This window comes from Cyprinus carpio, chromosome B25 (genome assembly GCF_018340385.1).
Source record: "Cyprinus carpio isolate SPL01 chromosome B25, ASM1834038v1, whole genome shotgun sequence".
Taxonomy (NCBI): Eukaryota; Metazoa; Chordata; class Actinopteri; order Cypriniformes; family Cyprinidae; genus Cyprinus; species Cyprinus carpio.
Genome location: NC_056621.1, coordinates 9,599,608 through 9,619,244, shown reverse-complemented (window position 1 = coordinate 9,619,244; position 19,637 = coordinate 9,599,608). Strand labels below are relative to the sequence as shown.

Here is a 19,637-nt window from a genome sequence, read left to right as displayed (position 1 = left end):
GACTTGTATTGAACAATAACAAAGATGATTTTGTGGTCAATAGCATCCTTATGCTAGGAAAATTTTATATTCACAAATCTATGTTCTTGAAAGTTAAACCAGCCTTTTATGCATTTCATAATGTGTTTGTTTTGTATTCCAAAGCCCTTAAAATTATGAAAAAGAAAAATGCAATATTTCTGTTTTATAATCTACAAGAAAAACCCTAGCCCTGCTTTGTTGAATTTTTTTTTATTATTATTATTATTTCCCTCTTTATTTTTGTTTTCTATTATTATGGATTATAATCTTTGGTTCCATATTTTTTGTTTTAAGATGTTTTGATATGGCCAAATTGTTTGTACATTAATGGTTGTTCAATAGAAGAAAAAAAAAAAAAACATTGAGCCAATGGGATCACTCAGGGTCCTATGCCGACCCGATTTCGAGGGGGGACTCGATTTCTTATGACACCGGCTCAACAGGATACTTCCTGAGAACCGGCTCAAAAGAACGATTCGTTCAAGAATCGAACATCACTACTACCAGGGCTGCGTTAAACAATAAACCAGCTCCATAGCAGATTCTAAGTGATCGAGTGCTTAAGAGAAGTTTGCTAGTGAAGGGCATAAGAAAACGGACTGGAACGCAGCCCAGGTGCTTTTGTCTTAGCTTTGCTTATTGGGTGCTCGCCATGATTTCACACTAGACAGGCATTTGTTAGCATGGCGGAGTGGGCACTTTCGTTCCCAAAGCGTTCCGACGCAGTGTCTCTAGGTTACGACTGTAACCACGCCTCCCCGAGAGGCATCCTAATATCTTGTACCCGTGTTGAGTTTAATTTTCATTCATACTCTGTGTGATCGGTCAGCTGAAGCAGTCTTAATCACAACTGCTTGAGACTCGCTGAGAATGTGATGCTGCTCTGCGCCACTAGAGGTAGTGTGACTGTTTTTCATGCAACTCACCTTAACCAGGTAGAAACGAAAGTAAACAAGCAGAAAAGAAGAAACGCCATTTTGAGGCTTTAAACCAGCCTGTTTTTTGTGGTAAGTTTACAACTTATTCTACATTTAGCCATTTAGTCATATAAAGTCATATAAAAATTAGCTTTGTTTATATGAGATTTTAATCCTGAATGATTGTATTTAGATTTAACAGCTCTAAACCGAATGGCAGAAACGTCGACGATTGAAGTGCTTCAGTCAATTCTGATATATAACATTGATAAATACTTCTTATTTCACTGGCATAATGGAAACACAGACGTTAATGTACCTACAGTACATGGAACACATAAATATTTGATCTGAATGTTGATTTGTTACACAAACGTGGGTCAAACGTCTGTGATACACTTATATAGTGCGGTACACTCGACATAGTACAAAGTAAAAACTGAGTATGGCATCCAAATGACCACATTAATATTAAAAAGTACTAAACACAGGTGAAATTGCATTGTAAAATCACATGTAAATGATCACAAATGTTGGGGCTACTATATTATTTCACATTTCCAAATTTCCAATTTCTGCATTTATACACTACTGAAGCAAACATTAAAAGCTCAATAAACAGTAAGAAAAGGTTATATAAATGTACCAGAGTATTACAACTAAAGATTTTTAAAGAGAATCATTAACGGATCTGCAATTGTGCTGTATTGAGTTTAACTTGTATTGCGCTGAACTTTAGCTCTAATACCCTAATTGTTAAGAAAAATAATTCATTCCAGACTAGGGTTTTGGCCGATAGGTAATCACAGCGTGCCGATATACAGCCATATCATACGTTTACAAGTGTGATATTGCATTTATACAACAGTTTGACTGCACAAGTGTGTTAATACATAAGAAACAATGGAGTGTCTTTAAAAAACATAACATAACATCTGATTGTTGATTTGTTACACAAACGTGAGTAAAACATCTGTGATACATTATATAGTGCGGTACACTCAACAGGTTACTAAATAAATGCTGAATATGGCATACAAATGACCAGGTTTAATCATCCGGGTTTAAATCACACTCAAATTGATTTGATTTTGTCACTTAGACTGTCTGCATCAGGCTGTTTTGGGGCTGGAATGATAGTGGCTGATGTAAGGCATGGTGGAACAATAGCCTGTGCCAGAGACAGATTGAAGATGTTGGTGAAGACAGCAGTTTTGAACATCTGTCTCACTTCATGCACACCTTGCCACACCTGCATAGTGTTGTTATCTGTGAAGTGGTATTCAGATCCTCCTCATATAGGCCTTTTTGGCATTTTTAATGCCTTTTTTTAAATCAGCTCTTTTACAAGTCTCCTGACTTGAGGGCAGTATTCCGTGCTTTAAGGAGTGTCTGGACTTCTTTCGTCATCCATGATTTGGATAGACTTGAATGCGTTTGTGCACTGTGAAGGTTTCGATACAACTTATAATTTAAAACAGAAGAGTTTGTGTATGCTCCTCTAATTCCTGATGTTCAAATCACTCCCATTTAGTCTGTGCAAAGCACAGAAAAGAGCTCCCTCAGGCCAGGTTTTGACAGTTTTTATGATGGGTTTTGTTTTCCTCCAGAGGGGGGATGTAGGCTGAGATGAGGAGTAACCAGATGTGGTTAGACAGGCCCAGATGTGGATGGAGCACAGCTCTGTAAACATACTTAATGTTTGAATACACATGATGAAGTGTATTACTTCCCCTGTTGGGACATTTCACATGTTGTGTGAATTTTGGAAGTTCAGTCCTTAAAGGGTTAGTTCAGCCAAAAACAAAAATTATGTCATTAATGACTCACCCTCATGTTGTTCCAAACCTGTAAGACCTCCGTTCATCTTCGGAACACAGTATAAGATATTTTAGATTTAGTCTGAGAGCTTTCTGTCCCTCCATTGAGAATGTATGTACGGTATACTGTCCACGTCCAGAAAGGTAATAAAAAGATCTTCAAAATAGTCCATGTGACATCAAAGGGTCTGTTAGAATTATTGAAGCATCGAAAATACATTTTGCTCCAAAAAATAACAAAAATTACGATTTATTAAGCATTTTCTTCTCTTCCGGGTCTGTTGTGAACGTGACTGCTGTGACTGTTGACGTATGACGCTGCTGACGTGTTTTTCTGTTGTGCCCAATAACGAAGAAAAACACGTTAGCGGCTTCACTGCAGCGTCGTTTAAACGCACTCCACGCACGCACTCACTCTTCTATTATTCTATATGAGTTTAGTAATAATTTTATTGGGTATTGGGGATATTGAGTTTTGATTTGTTATAGGGATGTTTTGAAATGGATATAATAATTTTTGATATTTTTTTATTTTTTTCTATTATTCCATATGAATTTAGTAACAATTGATAACATATTCTGCTTGATAACATAGTCTGCAAAAAGAGCTATTTTGTGTTCAAAACCGGCAGTTGTTATTCCTTCTATTTCTTTATTTCTTCTAACTGCAATTGGTTCGATGGCTAAAAGAAAAAGCAGAGGAGAAAGAGGAGAGCCCTGTATACAACCTCTAGAAATATTAAATGGCTTTGACACCATATTATTAGTCAGGACCTCAGCTATGGGGTTATTATATAACAGTCTGACCCATTTACAATAATTCTCTCCAAGTCCAAAGAGTTTTAACACATCAAACAAAAAATCCCATTCGACTCTGTCGAATGCTTTCTCAGCATCTAATGAAAGCAAAGCAGTGTCTTTTCTTCCCCTCTGTAGTATTTATATATTTTAAATTCACAAATACAATCTCTCAATTTGTTTCTGTCTAGCAAAATACAAATTGGAAAAATACTCAAAAGTACATAAATACGTCTTTTAAATACATTTAATTGAAATACTGCCCATTGCTAAATAGGGTTTACATAGAAACTGACAGCATACACTAATAAATAATAATTGAATATTGAAAATAAATAGATTTAATTAAGCAAAAGTTCCAAAGCTATATGATCTCTTCACATTCCAGTTTTATGTATCTAAAACAATTAACTTTGTTTCCACATGACAGTTGTATAACAGTGACTCCAAAATGAGTCTCTGTGAAAAGAGTGAAGATCAGGACTCTAAAATGAGTTCTCCATCTCCTGTGTAGATCTGGAGTCTAAAATTAGAGAATCTGTCCTTTACTTTCTCTGATGCATTAGTGACCTCTGACCCCAGGTAAGACAATGGCCATTTTTTTTGACCATTTTAGTAAGTGGTGTCTTATGGTACCATCAGAGAGATGCACGAAATCACTTTCCTGAAACTTCACTATCACTGATCCTCATTTGTTGAATTAGGAACGTCTAAAGACCTTTCTGCGAGCACTTGAATCCTTTAAAAATACTAGCTCTCTCTCTTTCTAATGTATGTAAATTAAATCTTATTAAATCTTAACATATTTTTCAATACTTTCACTGTTTTTTACTTTCATCTCTAAACAGTTTTTTACCTTTACATTGCAGCAGCCCTTATGTTACTGCATTCATATAATGGATTGATTATCATATTCATGATTTGTAAATGGCTTTGGCTAAAAGCTTCTGCTAAATGAATAAATTTAAATAAATAAAAAAGTGTAAATCAGGTTGCATAGTATAGCTATTGCTCTAAAATGTTTGTTTGTTTTTTGTCAGTATCAACAGGAGGAAAAGATCAGAGTCTCCAGATCCCAGCTGTGTGTCTGTGAAGAGTAACAGATCCATGGTGCAACCCCAAAACTTTAACGCTGGACCAATGACTTCTGACCCTCTGTTAGTATAAACATTTAATTGATAATTTATTATAATTATTGTCAGGTGAAAAATAATTTTTCAATGGAAAAAAAACAGAAAAAAAAAAAAATAAAATCCAAAAATGGAGTGTGCAACATATGCAAAGCATGGAAATGTGCAAAACTAATATCTAGTAACAACATATTTCTGATGGTATTTAATGGTCATTCTAATGGCTACAATTGCTGCTCTTTTCTTTTTTTATTTTAGTAGTGGGAAGGTACATGAGACAGTCAGATCTGTGCCGTCCTCTACATCCCACTATCAGACCCACACAGAAGCATTCATGCAGACACAAACACTGGAGACTGGAGTCCTGCAGAGAGTCAAAGACCAGCACAAAACCAGCATGAAGAACAAGTATGAGAGATTATTTGAGGGAAACAAACTACAGGGGAATAAAACCTTCCTGAACAGGATCTACACACAGCTGTACATCATAGAGGGAGAGAGAGAAGGAATGAATGAAGAACATGAGGTTTTACAGATGGAGAAATCAGCCAGAACAAAACACTCAAAAGACACTCAAATTGACTGCAATAACATCTTTAAAGCCTCAGCTGAAGCAGGATGTGAGGAGAAAAACCAAATCAAGACTGTTCTTACTAAAGGCATCGCTGGAATCGGAAAAACCATCACTGTGCAGAAGTTCATTCTGGACTGGGCCGAGGGAAAAGCCAATAAGGATGTAGATTTCATGTTTGTGCTTCCATTTCGAGAGCTGAACTTGATCCGAGATCATCAGTACAGTCTTCACAGACTTCTGCTGGACTTTCATCCTGAACTTAAAGATCTGGACTCACAGATTTATGAGAAGTGTAAAGTTGTGTTCATCTTTGATGGTCTGGATGAAAGCAGAATCACACTGATGTTTTCAGATGCTCAGAAAGTTTCTAAAGTGACTGAGACTTCATCAGTGAGTGTGTTGATGTCAAACTTCATGAAAAGGAGAGCTGCTCCCCTCTGCTCTCATCTGGATCACCTCCAGACCAGCAGCAGCCAATCAGATCCCCTCCAAATACATCCACCGTCTGACAGAAATTCAGGGATTCAGTGAGACTCAGAAGGAGGAATATTTCAGGAAGAGAATCAGTGATGAGCATAAAGCCAGCAGAATCATCTTACACATCAGAAGAGCAAGAAGCCTCCACATCATGTGCCACATCCCCGTCTTCTGCTGGATCTCATCCACTGTGCTTCAGAAGCTCCTGGAAGAAGATCTGAGTGCAGAAATCCCTCAAACTCTGACTGAAATGTACATCCACTTCCTGCTGATTCAGATCAACATGAGGAACCAGAAGTATGAAAAGAGAGATCCAGAGAAACTCCTGCAGTCCAACAGAGAAGTGATTTTGAAACTTGCTGAAGTGGCTTTCAAACAGCTGATGAAGGGCAATGTGATGTTCTATGAGAAGGACCTGATTGAGAGCGGCATAGATGTCACGGACGCCTCAGTGCATTCTGGGATTTGCACTGAGATCTTTAAGGAGGAATCAGTGATTCATCAGAGGAAGGTCTACAGCTTCATTCATCTTAGCGTTCAGGAGTTTCTCGCTGCTTTCTATCTGTTTTATTATTATGTATTGAAACATGTTGACACAGTGCGGTTTTTGGATGTAGTTCACAATTTGCTTAAAGGTGCAGTAGATAAAGCCCTTGAGAGTGAGAATGGACAGCTGGATCTGTTCCTGCGGTTCCTGCTGGGCGTCTCACTGGAGTCCAATCAGAGACTCTTACAGGATCTACTGACACACACACAGAGAACAGCTCAAAGAGCATCAGGAGAACCTCACAGTACATTAAAGAGAAGATCAAAGATGGACATGGACTCTCCACTGAAAGATCCATTAATTTGTTCCTCTGTTTGCTGGAAGTGAAAGATCAGACTCTGTCCAGAGAGATTCAGGAGTTTGTGAAATCAGACAAACACTCAGAAAATAAACTCTCTCCTGCTCACTGCTCAACAATCGCCTACATGCTTCAGATGTTAGAGGAGGTGCTGAATGAGCTGGACCTCCAGAAATACAACACATCAGATGAGGGGAGAAGAAGACTGATACCAGCTGTGATCAACTGCAGAAAAGCTCTGTGAGTGTGTACACAATTGATTGACTGAGGGTGTAGTTCACAAGAATGTAGCCATACTGTATATGCAGGCATACTCCAAATGAATTCAGTCCCATTTTAATTTTTTGGCATGTTACAGAAAACCAACTATCTTCTTGGTAAATTTGGTCAGGTCTGAATATAATTGTACACAAAATTTGACAAATTTTATGGTATAAGTAACCAAACTGTGTGCTGAATAAAATTAAACATGGCAGAGTGGTCAAATACCTGACTAGAAGCATGACTTTAGGCCAACATTACAGGGATTCTTTTACCATTATATGGCAGTAACAGTTATCAAATATCCAGGGCCAAATGGATGCCCTAAGCAGGATTGTATTGCTGTGTCCCGCTCCCTTAAATATTATGGGGAAAAAAACACCTACTATAGGGTCAAAATAGAACTTTAATAAAATGTAAAAAAAAAAATGTTTTTATTATTTACAAATTACCATTACAAATTAGCTCTCGACAGTTACCTATGGCTATGACTTTTTTTTAATACAGTTGTCTAATTGAATTTATAGTCTCAAGCATTCAGAAATCATGCAAAAGAAAATTATATATATAATAAAATAAAATAAAAATAAAGAAAATAAGAATATTCTAAATACAAGCAACAGCACAAATAAATACAAAAGAGTAAAGATACAAATAAAATAAACAGTGATTTTCAGGGTTTTTTTTTTTAGGTAGGCCTAGCATTAGTGTTTATGTACAGAAATTGAATAAAGTAATCAAATGTAATACAGCATTGCATATTTGACTGTATAAACTAAAGATTAATCTTTATCCAAGTCACAAAAGCTATCCAATCAAAAGCAGTGAATGATTTATTTGTTGTTGCTGTTCGATTAATATTAAGACTGTCACTTTAAGAGAATGCACTGATCCTGTGCACTGATACAGTACATTCAGCCATCTATGTCTGCTATAGGATTACTTACCAAGACGGACATTTTACAATAATTTTTGTGTGAATTTGTTCATTCAAACACAATACTTCAGAGAGAGACCTTAATATTTGCGCGTGTTCTGATGAGCGCATGCACAAATCTTCTCACTGCTTGCGCGAGCTTGCGTCCTCTGGCTCTTAAAAGTTTATACTTGTAAAACTTAAATGAGTTTAGTTTCAACACAGAAATCAACGTGTGCTGTTGTGCACCCGGCTGATAAAGAAAATAAATGACTGCTCATATTCCAGCATACAGCATTCGCATTGAACAAGAGTGAATGGTTTGTCCAGGTGTTTTTTTTTCCTCCTCCTCTCATCGCTGTTGTTGTAATGTACTGGAAAGCCAGAATGCGCATCCATCAACAGAAACATACATTAGCCGAACCCTGTTTTTTTTTTTTTAAACTGCGGTCCTAGTGTGTGCCGAACCATGTGTCGCTTAATTTTTTTTTTTCTGCGAACCGTCCCACCCCTAGTTAAAACCATGGTTTATTTTTGTAAGAGTCGTGTTGTCCACATGTTTTCTTTTGAAAAAACTATAGAAGCTGTGTTATCTATGGCAAAAAGCTGTCCAAAAATGGAAGATTAAGTGAATATTTGAATTAAATGTTTGGCCAATAGCCTAAACAAGGATTTGATAGTCCTGTAAGTTAAGCAGCAGCAATTACCCTTTGGCTCCCTTTGCATGCATTTGTAATAACATGTAATGTACATAAATTGTTTATTTTGTATTAGCCTACATTATGTATTTTAACAGTGTTATTAACCAATCATTATTGCCTCGTTGTTTTTTATATAATGCATTTTTATATATTTTAGTCATTTTAAAGGCTATTGATGGCTTAGGTCTGTTTTTATAACCAAAAAATTTTTCGTAAGGAAACATGCAAAGTCAGAGAGAATATTTGATGCATTGGTGGTGGTGAAATTATTTCTGTCATTAAAACACGTTATTAACGTCAACAGCCAAAAAAGTTTCACAGGATTATGAATGTGCCTGAAAGATGTAGTTGACACCTAGATGAACAGTTTACAGTTGTTCTCATGACTGTACGTCATTCTCCTCAAATTATATTGAGCTTTAAATTTGCGTTTGAGCTCATTCGGTTGTGGAAAAAGTAGCATAATTTACATTTGATTTACAGTTTATTTCAACAAATATTAAAAATGTAAAATGTGTGCATTATAGTTGACACCTAGATGAACAGTTTACAATTGTTTTTATGACTGTAAGTCATTCTCCTCAAATGCTATACACGTTAGAAAAGTGTATACCAATATCGCATGTAACTTTAGAGACGATCCCTAAATTTGCGAATATCGAACGTCAAACTTCAAGCCAACTTTATGCCAGTTTTTTTACTTTCTTTTGTGTTCTTTCTCTGCGCCGGATTGCTGCGCAGAGAAAAGCATAACTTTTCAAAATTTACAAATTAAATTAAACAACATTTTTTCTACACTAAGTTCAAAATAGTAATAGATGCTATTTACAGAGAGTGAAAATAGAAGTAATATGTTTAGCCTCTACCCACAGTAAAGGAAACTTTGCATTGTTGGTGGTGCTAGACCCTAATTCACTTTCCAGAACTTTCACCCTCTCTGTTTGGTAAATGAATAAATGTAAATTCCATGGCAAATGGCAAATTAATAACAAATACAACACTTTTGGTGGTAGACCTCTAATAATTTTCCTTCAGAAATGAAAACCTCTGCTGAGGCTTTCCTGTAGTGTTGTAGTAGAATTTGCTGTAGTAGCATAATCTTTTATTGAACATTGTTGCCAACTGTGGACAAATGTTTTCTAGACTTTGTACAGGTCTATAGAGATTTTTTTTAAACAGGCTATTATTAGTCTGTTACAGATGCCCATTAAACTATTTTTCTCTCTTTCAGCCTTGCTGGCTGTAATCTCACTGGTCAGTGCTGTGAAATTGTGTCAACAGCTCTACAATCCTCAAACTCTGTCCTGAGAGAACTGGATCTGAGTAACAATGACCTGCAGGATTCAGGAGTAAAGCTGCTCTCCAATGGACTGAAGAGTACGAACTGTCAGCTGGAGATACTGAGGTATTAAGAACACATAAAGGATGATATACAGTCGACTAGTTGATGTGTGTCTGTAGATCATTTGACTGTGTATGTGTGTGTCTGCAGATTGTCTGGCTGTATGGTGACAGAGGAAGGCTGTGGTTATTTGTCTTCAGCTCTGAGTTCAAACCCCACATACCTGATGGAGCTGGATCTGAGCTACAATCACCCTGGAGAATCAGGAGTCCAGCTGCTCAAACACAAACTGGAGGATCCAAATTATAAACTGCATATACTCAAGTATGTGGAGCAATTGATGATACCTTAATCTGTGTGTTTGTGGTGGAATTCTGTAAGTGCGGAAATAAGTGTTAATACTTCTAAAACTGATGTTGTACCAAGAAGATTGATCCACATGTGAAAATATTGATACAAATGTTTTAATAATAATTTTATTACTTTTGAAAAATTAACTGACAGCTCTCATTACAATAGACAAAAACAGAAACATCATCAAACACTTTATATGAAGGCACAACTAAATGATATTATAATGTTTATATAAAGATTGTTTTGAGTTCACTTAACTGAAAAGTTTTATAATAATTTTTAATGTTCTGTAATTGTTAATAAATTATAAATAAAAACAATCTGAGCATTTTGCAGTTTAAGCCTATTAAATGTTAAAAATGATGAAACTGAATTGGTTTCAGTGATACTGGCCTTCATTCATAGTACTTAGTAAAAAGATGCCATTAAAGAAATTATTTATATATCAAATATTTAATATACTTTTTCTATAGACCATTTTGAGGGATGTAAACGATAACAATCTATTTGCAACAGCCCCAACACATTTCCTGTTTTTTTTAATTTCCATCAATTCTGAGACAGCCCACAGTTTGATAAAAAACATGTTGTGAGGGTTGTGTTCACATTAGTTACGAAACACCTTCTTCTATTTTTTTTAAAAATTGTTTGATGACAAGCAGGAAATGTTCATGGGCCAATGTCATCTTGAAATGGTCTATATTGTTTCTATATAAATGTGGAGATTCAATGTTGATGGAAAGCTATAGGCAAGTGTTATTTTATATATAGCTGCATTTAATGTTTATTTTATCAAAGCCACAATTTTAAATGTAAAATATTGTATTTATTATTTGTATTTGTTCATGTTGAGGTGTATGTTCACTATTGTAATGAAGATGAACGTGACTCACACTTTAAAAAAAAAAAAAACGGGGAAAATTTCCAACTTATGAAAAAATTATGAAAAAAAAAAACTTAAAGGGATACTCCACCCCAAAATAAAAATTTTGTCATTAATCACTTACCTCCATGTCGTTCTTAACCCATAAAAGCTGCGTTCATCTTCGGAACACAATTTAAGATATTTTGGATGAAAAATGTGTCTTGTGACTGTCCCATTGACTGCCAAGTAAAATAAGTTGATTAGGTTGTGGAGGTTATGAAGAGTTTGTAAGGATTGATAAGAGTATTCTCGTCGCTTCATAACGTTATGGTTGAACCACTGATGGCAGATGGACTATTCTGATGATGTCTTTCATTACTTTTCTGGACCTTGTCAGTGTATTTTACTTGGCAGTCAATGGGACAGTCACAAGCCTCCCGGTTTTCATCCGAAGTATCTTAAATTGTGTTCCGAAGGCAAACGTAGCTTTTACGGGTTTGGATCGACATGGGGGTAAGTGATTAATGACAAAATTTTCATCTTGGGTTGGAGTAACCCTTTAAAAGGATATACATGCTTAGGACATTTGCATTGTGAGACTTAGGTAATGTTTATTCATTGATATCAGATAATTACCTAATAATTCAAAATGTTTTGGGAATCCTAATATGGTTGCCTCACGTCATGACATCTTGAACAGTCCAGTACTTTTTTTTTTATGAATCAGTGGTTTTTATCTATATTCTAAGTATGGCATGTGCACTTTTTAAATAATGAAACATTTACTATTTGTGGTATGTATATACTTGTCTCTCTCTAGCCTGGATAACGGAGACCATTTTAGGATCACACCCGGACTGAGAAAATGTAGGTTCTCTTCCTCACTGTGTCTCACACATTTATGAGTAAGTGTTGTGGACTATCTTTGACACATTTCTCATCTCTCTTTTTGTGTTCAGATGCCTGTGATCTCACACTGGATCTAAACACAGCACACACTCAACTCATTCTTTCTGAGGAGAACAGGAGGGTGACATATGGGGAAGAGAAGCAGTCGTATCCTGATCATCCTGAGAGATTTGATGAGGTTACTCAGGTTCTGTGTGGAGAGAGTCTGACTGGACGCTGTTATTGGGAGGCTGAATGGAGAGGGATGGGGGCTGTTACAGCCATGACATATAAAGGAATCAGCAGGAAAGGTGGGAAAGACTGTCGGTTTGGATACAATGATAAATCCTGGAGTCTGTACTGTTCTGATGATGGATTCACTGTCTGGCACAATAATGAGCGAACTGACATATCTGGCCCTTCACCATCTAACAGAGTAGGAGTGTATGTGGACATGTCGGCCGGCACTCTGTCCTTCTACAGCGTCTCTGACACACACATACTCACACACTTACACACATTCAACACCACATTCACTGAAACCCTCTATGCTGGGATTGTGGTTTATGGCTCATCTGTGTCTCTTTGTCAGGTTAAACAACAAAGACACACACACACACAAAACTAAGTGAAAGAAGGGCTGGATTGGTAATCTAGCATATCAGGCATTTTACCGGTGTGGCCGACACAATGTGTTTTTTTTCTTGGTCAAGGACTGGCCCATCATGTAGGGCCAGCAGGCCATTGGTTTGTATTGTGTGTGGAAATATTATCTATAAACAGGACTTTAACAGAGGTTTAAGAAAAAAGAATCCTATATGGGTGGTGTCAAACTGGGCTGTTTGGACCAACAATATCCCAGTCCAGGCCTGCCCACAACCTTGATGTTGTCAATTCAGCCAGGAATGTTTATGTTGGTGGTGGAAGAAAAACATAAGGCTATTGTATCATATTCTGGCTTGGGCATTAAGTAGGTGGCAGCAAAGAGAGACAGCTGAATAATATAGAACAAGATAAGAAACCTTTGTCTCACTTTAAACTGTTTCTGCACGCTTACAACATGTTGAACAAGAATCTGTGTGCATTTGTGTTCTTGATAAAGTGTATTTCTAGTCTAAAAACTAACCATCAGTAAAAGTAAATGTTTGCTTATATTTAAAATCTGTTTAAACACTTTAGTTGGGTGTATAGTGATTTGGTCTTGAATTAGTCCCTACTGTGCTATGGATGCTGCTGTTGTTGTTTTAAGCTGAACTGTCATTAGAACTCTGTAGGTGTTAGACAAAGTTCATTAGAATGTTTTAATGAATCCAGAATTTGGTTCCTTTATTTCTATTTTTTTTAATGTGCTCTGTCTGAATCTGCACAATTCGGCACAAACATAATTTGAGGTTTGGACATAATCGAACATTAACAACTTGTTTTGTATTTGTCTCTTTCTAGTGTGGACCATAAACAACATTTTGTTACCACACCAGGACTGAGAAAATGTGGGTCTTTTATCTACACACACACTGGTATATGTGGTTTACAGTGGCTTTCCATGTAGGCGTAATGATTTTTGTAGTGTCCAAACTGTATTTTCTATCCCCTTACACTAATACTACTCCTTAACCTATCCTTCACACAAAACTACTGGTATTTTTAGATCTTTAAAAAACAAACAAAAAAACCCTTAACCTATCCTTCACACAAAACTACTGGTATTTTTAGATCTTTAAAAAACAAACAAAAAAACCCTTAACCTATCCTTCACACAAAACTACAGGTATTTTTAGATAAAAAAAAAAAACAGTTTAGTATGTTTTTTTGCCATTTGGTTTACGAGGACACAGGAAGTGTAAACCTCTTAAACCATGCTTACGTTGTAATACCTGTCACTATACACATTTTTTTCCTCATAAACCATACCAGACCACACACATACTCACATACACACACAGAGCTCTAAAACTATTCATCTTCATGTACTTTTAATCTTCTTGTTTATTGTGTTCAGATGCCTGTGATCTCATACTAGATCCAAATACAGCACACGTTAAACTGTCTCTGTCTGAAGAGAAGAGAAAGGTGACACATCAAAGACCCAGAAACACATCTGGATCATCCAGAGAGATTTGAGAATTATGAGCAGGTTTTATGTTGACAGAGTCTGACTGGATGCTGCTGCTGGACTGCAGTAGTAACGTGAACAATACCATATCAGTCCCTTCACCCCTGTCTAATAGAGTAGGAGTGTATGCGGACATGTCGGCCGGCACTCTGTCATACAGCATCTGTGACACACACACACACATTTAACACCACATTCACTGAACCCCCTCTATAATTATGATTCTCATGATCCTTCAGTGTCTCTGCGTCAGATTAAACAACTGTTGGTTGGTCTTTTCATGTTTGACTACATTTGTTCATCTGACTTCAGCAGTGCATACACAGGTCTATGTAGAAGCACTGTAGTTTTAGTTTGTTTTGTTTTGACAGACTACTGGAAATTTTGTACATCAGCTCTTCTCCTTGATAAATTATTTTTTGAAGATATAAATACATAATATACATAGCAATATTTATCTGGATGTTAACTACAGTTCAGTTGACTACATGAAGCAAAACAAGAAAACTCTCTAATGTAATGTGTACAAAGTCAATATTTCAACATTGTTTACATTGAAAACACCCCATAATTTTATGCATATGTAATAGTTGTATTTCAGTATTTATATGTGTAAGTACTGCACATTTAAATAATTTTACATTTTAAATAATTTTATAAAAATGTATTAATATTTGTACTTGAACATTAATTTCCCAACTTGTTTTAAAACTGAGGCAGCAGTGAAAATGACTTTTAAAGGCACAGGTTACCCGAACATGATCATTCGGTCATCATTTACTCATGTCATCCCAAAGCAGATTTTTTTTTCATCCACTGAACACAAAAGATGTTCTGAAAAATGTCTTGAGAAATGTTTTTATTATTATTATTATTATTGTTATAATTTAAACTATTAGGTTATTGGCATGAAGAAAAATAAATTTGTGTTCAACAGAAGAAAGTAACTCATAAAGGATTGGAAAGACATGAGGGTGAGTATTTTGAGTATCCCTTCAAGAGTTAGATCAACTGCATGGTGTAATACTGGGCCATATGATCAGTCTGTTGTGAGTAACTGTTATTATATTTTAGTATTTCTTTCTTGAATTTTACTGCACTGGGGCCCAAGTGAACACAGCTGTAAGCCATATTTTCTTTCAGTAGTCAAACCGTGTAGTAGTAATCTGATGACTTTTGTGAAATATCACTTCTTTAGGGGTGGTGTGTGTGTGGATTTTGACAGTACATGTAAAATGTGCTGAAACAGGATCTGGAAATGTGACCTCAACAAACACGCCAGTTAAAAAGCCGCTGCTGAGCACATTAATGTAAGATGAATGTGATTTGCACCACTAGAGGGAGTAAGTTTACGGCTTTAATCCTTGTTTGCATGCACGGTATCTTACACTGCACTGCTAACCTGCTCCGGGGCAGGTTATGTTCTGGATTTGAGATCTCAGACTGAAATTTGAACAATCAGCTGTGATCAATGAAACCTATAGGTGGTGTGACTAATTCCCTTTCTTTTGCAATGGTTTCACATTTTCTTCCAAATCATGTGGATATCTCCATGCAAATTGTTGGACAAGCACTTTTTATTTTGAGATTTTTTGGACAGACAAAATCCCCTAGCCTTTCCTGATACTTGTATAAAAGATACCAATTTTCCACGGACAGAATCTGTTATCTTTGTGAACTTCTTGAGCTGCACATAAATGTGAAAAGCCTTTGTAATACTTATTGTAATACTTATTTACATACTTATATGCGGTCAGTGATGCAGAGAACCTTGGGAAAAACACGGTTTGTCAAACCATTCGCAGGGTGGTCCTTGCACTGCAGTTGTACATAAATAGCGTTTCAGGTTACATATGTATCCATGGTTCCTTGAGGGAACGAGAGACTGCGTCGGAAAACGCTTTGGGTACGCCTTCAGCGTGACCGACTCTGAATCATGTGTGGAATCAGACCAATGGATGGGCGAGATGTCATAGGTGTGTGACGTCGGAGACCAGGAAGCTTAAAAGCACGTGTGGTGAAGCCGGCATGTAGCCTGTAGGAATGAAGGCGTTCCTTGGAGTTCCTTGACGTTCCTCTTCAGGAACTCGAACTGCGTCAGAAAACGCTTTGGGAACGAGAATGCCCACGCCGCCAGACTTTCAAATCTCTGTCTAGTGTGGAAGAGCACAGCTAAAGCAAGAGAAGGAGCAAGGAGCCTGACAGTAATCGGGGGACAACCCGTCCAATGGCCAAACTTCAGAAGGACATGAGTCTTGACCCCCAAGAGAGGGGATATCAGAGGACTCAAGGCTTTAAGATAGCATCCTGATCCACCGCTTAGCAAACGCTTCTTCTGGCTGGAGGCCTTAGCCTCAGCGCACCACAGAGGAAACGTGTAACCAGAGGGTGTCTGCCCACTAGTAGCTAATTCATTAACCCTTATTGTAAAGTGTTACCATATCATATGCACGTGCACACACACATACTGTACATCAGACACATAATTTTACATTAATATAGAATGTATTTTGTTTAACTTACACATTTAATGTAATCAGCAATCTTTCTCCAGCAGTCTTCTCTTGCTTTGGCAGCAGAGGACAGTATTACTCAGGGGATGCAAACTCATCATGGGTGGAAAAGGTGACAAACACACTTTGTTTTATTATAAAAACACATTTTATTATAAAATGACTGTATGCAGTATAGCAAGTGCAGGAAGTCACAAAGTCTCATGTCATGTTTGAAAAATAAATAAATAAATAAATAAAATAAAATAAGCCCAGACACCAACAGCCTAGTAGGGGTTAATTATTTAAATACTTAACTAGTTTAACTACAATTAAGTTAATTAGTTAATGATATAATAATAAATAATGCATTCAAATATTCAGACATTTTTTAACGCATGTGCAGTAACGCAGAAAATAGCGTAAGGAATGACGTATGACGCGCGCGAACGAGCTGTTCTTCCTGGTGAATAAAGTGTCATTAAATAAGTGTCCTGTCATTATAAAACTCCCCTTTCACTCAGTGTATGTGAAGTGGAACAGGACCACATCCCACCAGTCCTTGTTTAAGACTCTTTTCAACAGACGACTAGTTTTGGGTGCGGGAAGGGGCACTTTTACACCTTTTTTTTTTTTAAAGTAACTTTAAGCAGCACAGCAGTTCATGTGCTGGTCGTCGCCTAATTAGGACCCGAAGTAGATAAATATCACTGTTGCTACCCCAACTGAAATGATGGTCTTTGCTCCTTAACTGATGTTTCCAAAAATGTTTAATACCTTGACATTCAAGAAGACACCGTAAGAACTACAAACAAAAACAGAAACAAACAAGACATAAGCCAGTGTGTCACTCTACCAAAGAATCATCAATTGCATCCTCTGTTGTCTGTACACTTGTAACACCATCATCTACATAAAAAATTCTTCATTACAAAGTCAAAACCCAAGGGATACTGATCTCTACTACCTTCAGCCAAATGCCTCAATCCATAATTCACACATCCTGGAGATGAAGATGCTCCAAAGAGATGAACTTTCATTCTGTATTCTTGAGGTTGTTCTTTCAAATCTCCATTTCACCTCCACAAGAATCTCAGAAAATCTCTATCTGCCTTACACACATGGAACATTTTCTCTACATCACATATTAAAGCAACAGGGTGTTGACGAAAAAATCGGAGAAGAATACCCGTCAAATGTGTCATCAAATCAGGTCCTTGAAAGGAAATAATCATTTAAGCTGATTCCATCATACTCTCGCAGGACAATCAAAAAACAACTCTCAATTTGTCTGGTTTCTTAGGGTGGGTAAACACCATGATGGGGAACATACCACTTTTTGCCTTCAATCCAACATCTTTAACTTCTTCTGCCTCTCCCCTTTCAATAACATCTTACATAAATTTCACATAATGCTCCCTATACCTTTTGATCCTTTAATAATTTTCTCTTCCAAATGATAAAGTCTCACAAGGGCAAGTTGGCTATTGTCTGGTAGCTTAGGTCTTTCTGATTAAATGGTAAGGCATTTCATAGTTTCCAGTACAATTCTTCCTTATACCATCACTTAATTTATTCAAAAACGTGATGTCATCTTGAGATAAAGTTTTGTCGTCATCATTAACATCTTTAAAATCAGATTCCAAAACACGAATGGCATCTGCTGGAGTCAGTGGAGGAATTTCCTTAACAGAAAGTCATCATTAACATCTTTAAAATCAGATTCCAAAACACGAATGGCATCTGCTGGAGTCAGTGGAGTGCTCCAACCTAGATCAGTTTTGACAGCATAGGGTTCATCATTTCTTCCTAGGATCACATTGTCTTGGCGCCAATGGCCTGGCACCATTATATCCAATCAAAGCCCAGCCTCACAGTCCTTCAAAGAGGGCATCTCATAAATAATTGCAGAAAGATGATTCCAAAGCTTAGCCGTTTCACATGTGGGTATGTCTGCCTGGTTAACTGGTATGCAGTCTTTAGTATAGACAGGGGGGAGTTCAATATAAGTGGCAGAGCTATAACCTCTTACACGAAGTCCTGAAATCCTTTCACTCTTCACTATGGTATCCTTTCCAGACATGGTAGTCAATTTTAACCTTACAGGAGATTTATCTACCTGCAGGACATTACTTATTTCTTGATCAATAAAGGTTGTATCCGCTTTGTGAATCGAGCAAGGCATAAACTAATTTTTCTGTACTCACATCTTTGCTGGATGATACCCATACTGGTACAACCATTGATGTATAGGATGATCCCTTTCCAGACACTCTTAAGGACACAGCAGCTGTCGAGTCATCGGACCTTGAATCAGATGATGTTACAGGGACTAACCGTTCTCCTTTGATGTAAATGTTATCATGAAAGCAAGTAGGATGTTTCCCTTTGCATGTGTTACAGAAAAGACGATGGCGACAATCTCTAACCCTATGTCCAATCTTCAGGCATCCATAACAAATATTATTTTCCTTCACATATTCCCGCCGTTCTACTAGTGTCTTGGCCATCAGTTTGGAACAGTCGTAAAGCTGATGTTTAGAATCTTGACAAAACACACAGGGAGGTTTAGTATTTTCTTTATGACTCCTTTGTCTATCGTGCCCCATGTCGGGTTTGAGTATTAAGGACATTAACCTTATTTCCTTTAGACTCTCAAAAATTTCGTTTCTCAGCAGATACTAAACTGAGAGCATAAGATAATTGACCGCGGATTCAACAACCAATCTCTGCCTCTAATGAAACAAATGCTGCAAAGGCTTAAAGTCGGGGAAAATCCTTATGGTCTCTCAAGGTTTGTGTAACCTGTCGATTCCAACGTTGAAGCAGCCCATTCAGGAAGTTTTTGAACTAACCTTTGGTTTTCCTCGCAGTCATCTTAAAATTTGTAGATTTGCAACATGAGCCATGGCATCTTGACATGCATTCAGAAAATCTGAAAACTCTCGGAGTCCAACAGCATCCCTTGACTGAATTTTAGGCCAGTTTGCAAGCCTCTGTCGAAAGGCCGTTGTATCACTAAATGGTTGACCATACCTTGATCTAATCTGCTCCAGGCATCCGTATACCCTTACCAAAAAGTAGTATACTTCAAGTTTATTTTATTAAGTATCTTAATGTAAA

General features: G+C 37.0%; 1 pseudogene; it reads left to right on the top strand.

The window, feature by feature from the left end:
• Positions 1-4,007: 4,007 nt before the first annotated feature.
• On the top strand, positions 4,008-13,383 carry LOC122142421 (annotated as a pseudogene).
• The last annotated feature ends 6,254 nt before the right edge of the window (positions 13,384-19,637 follow it).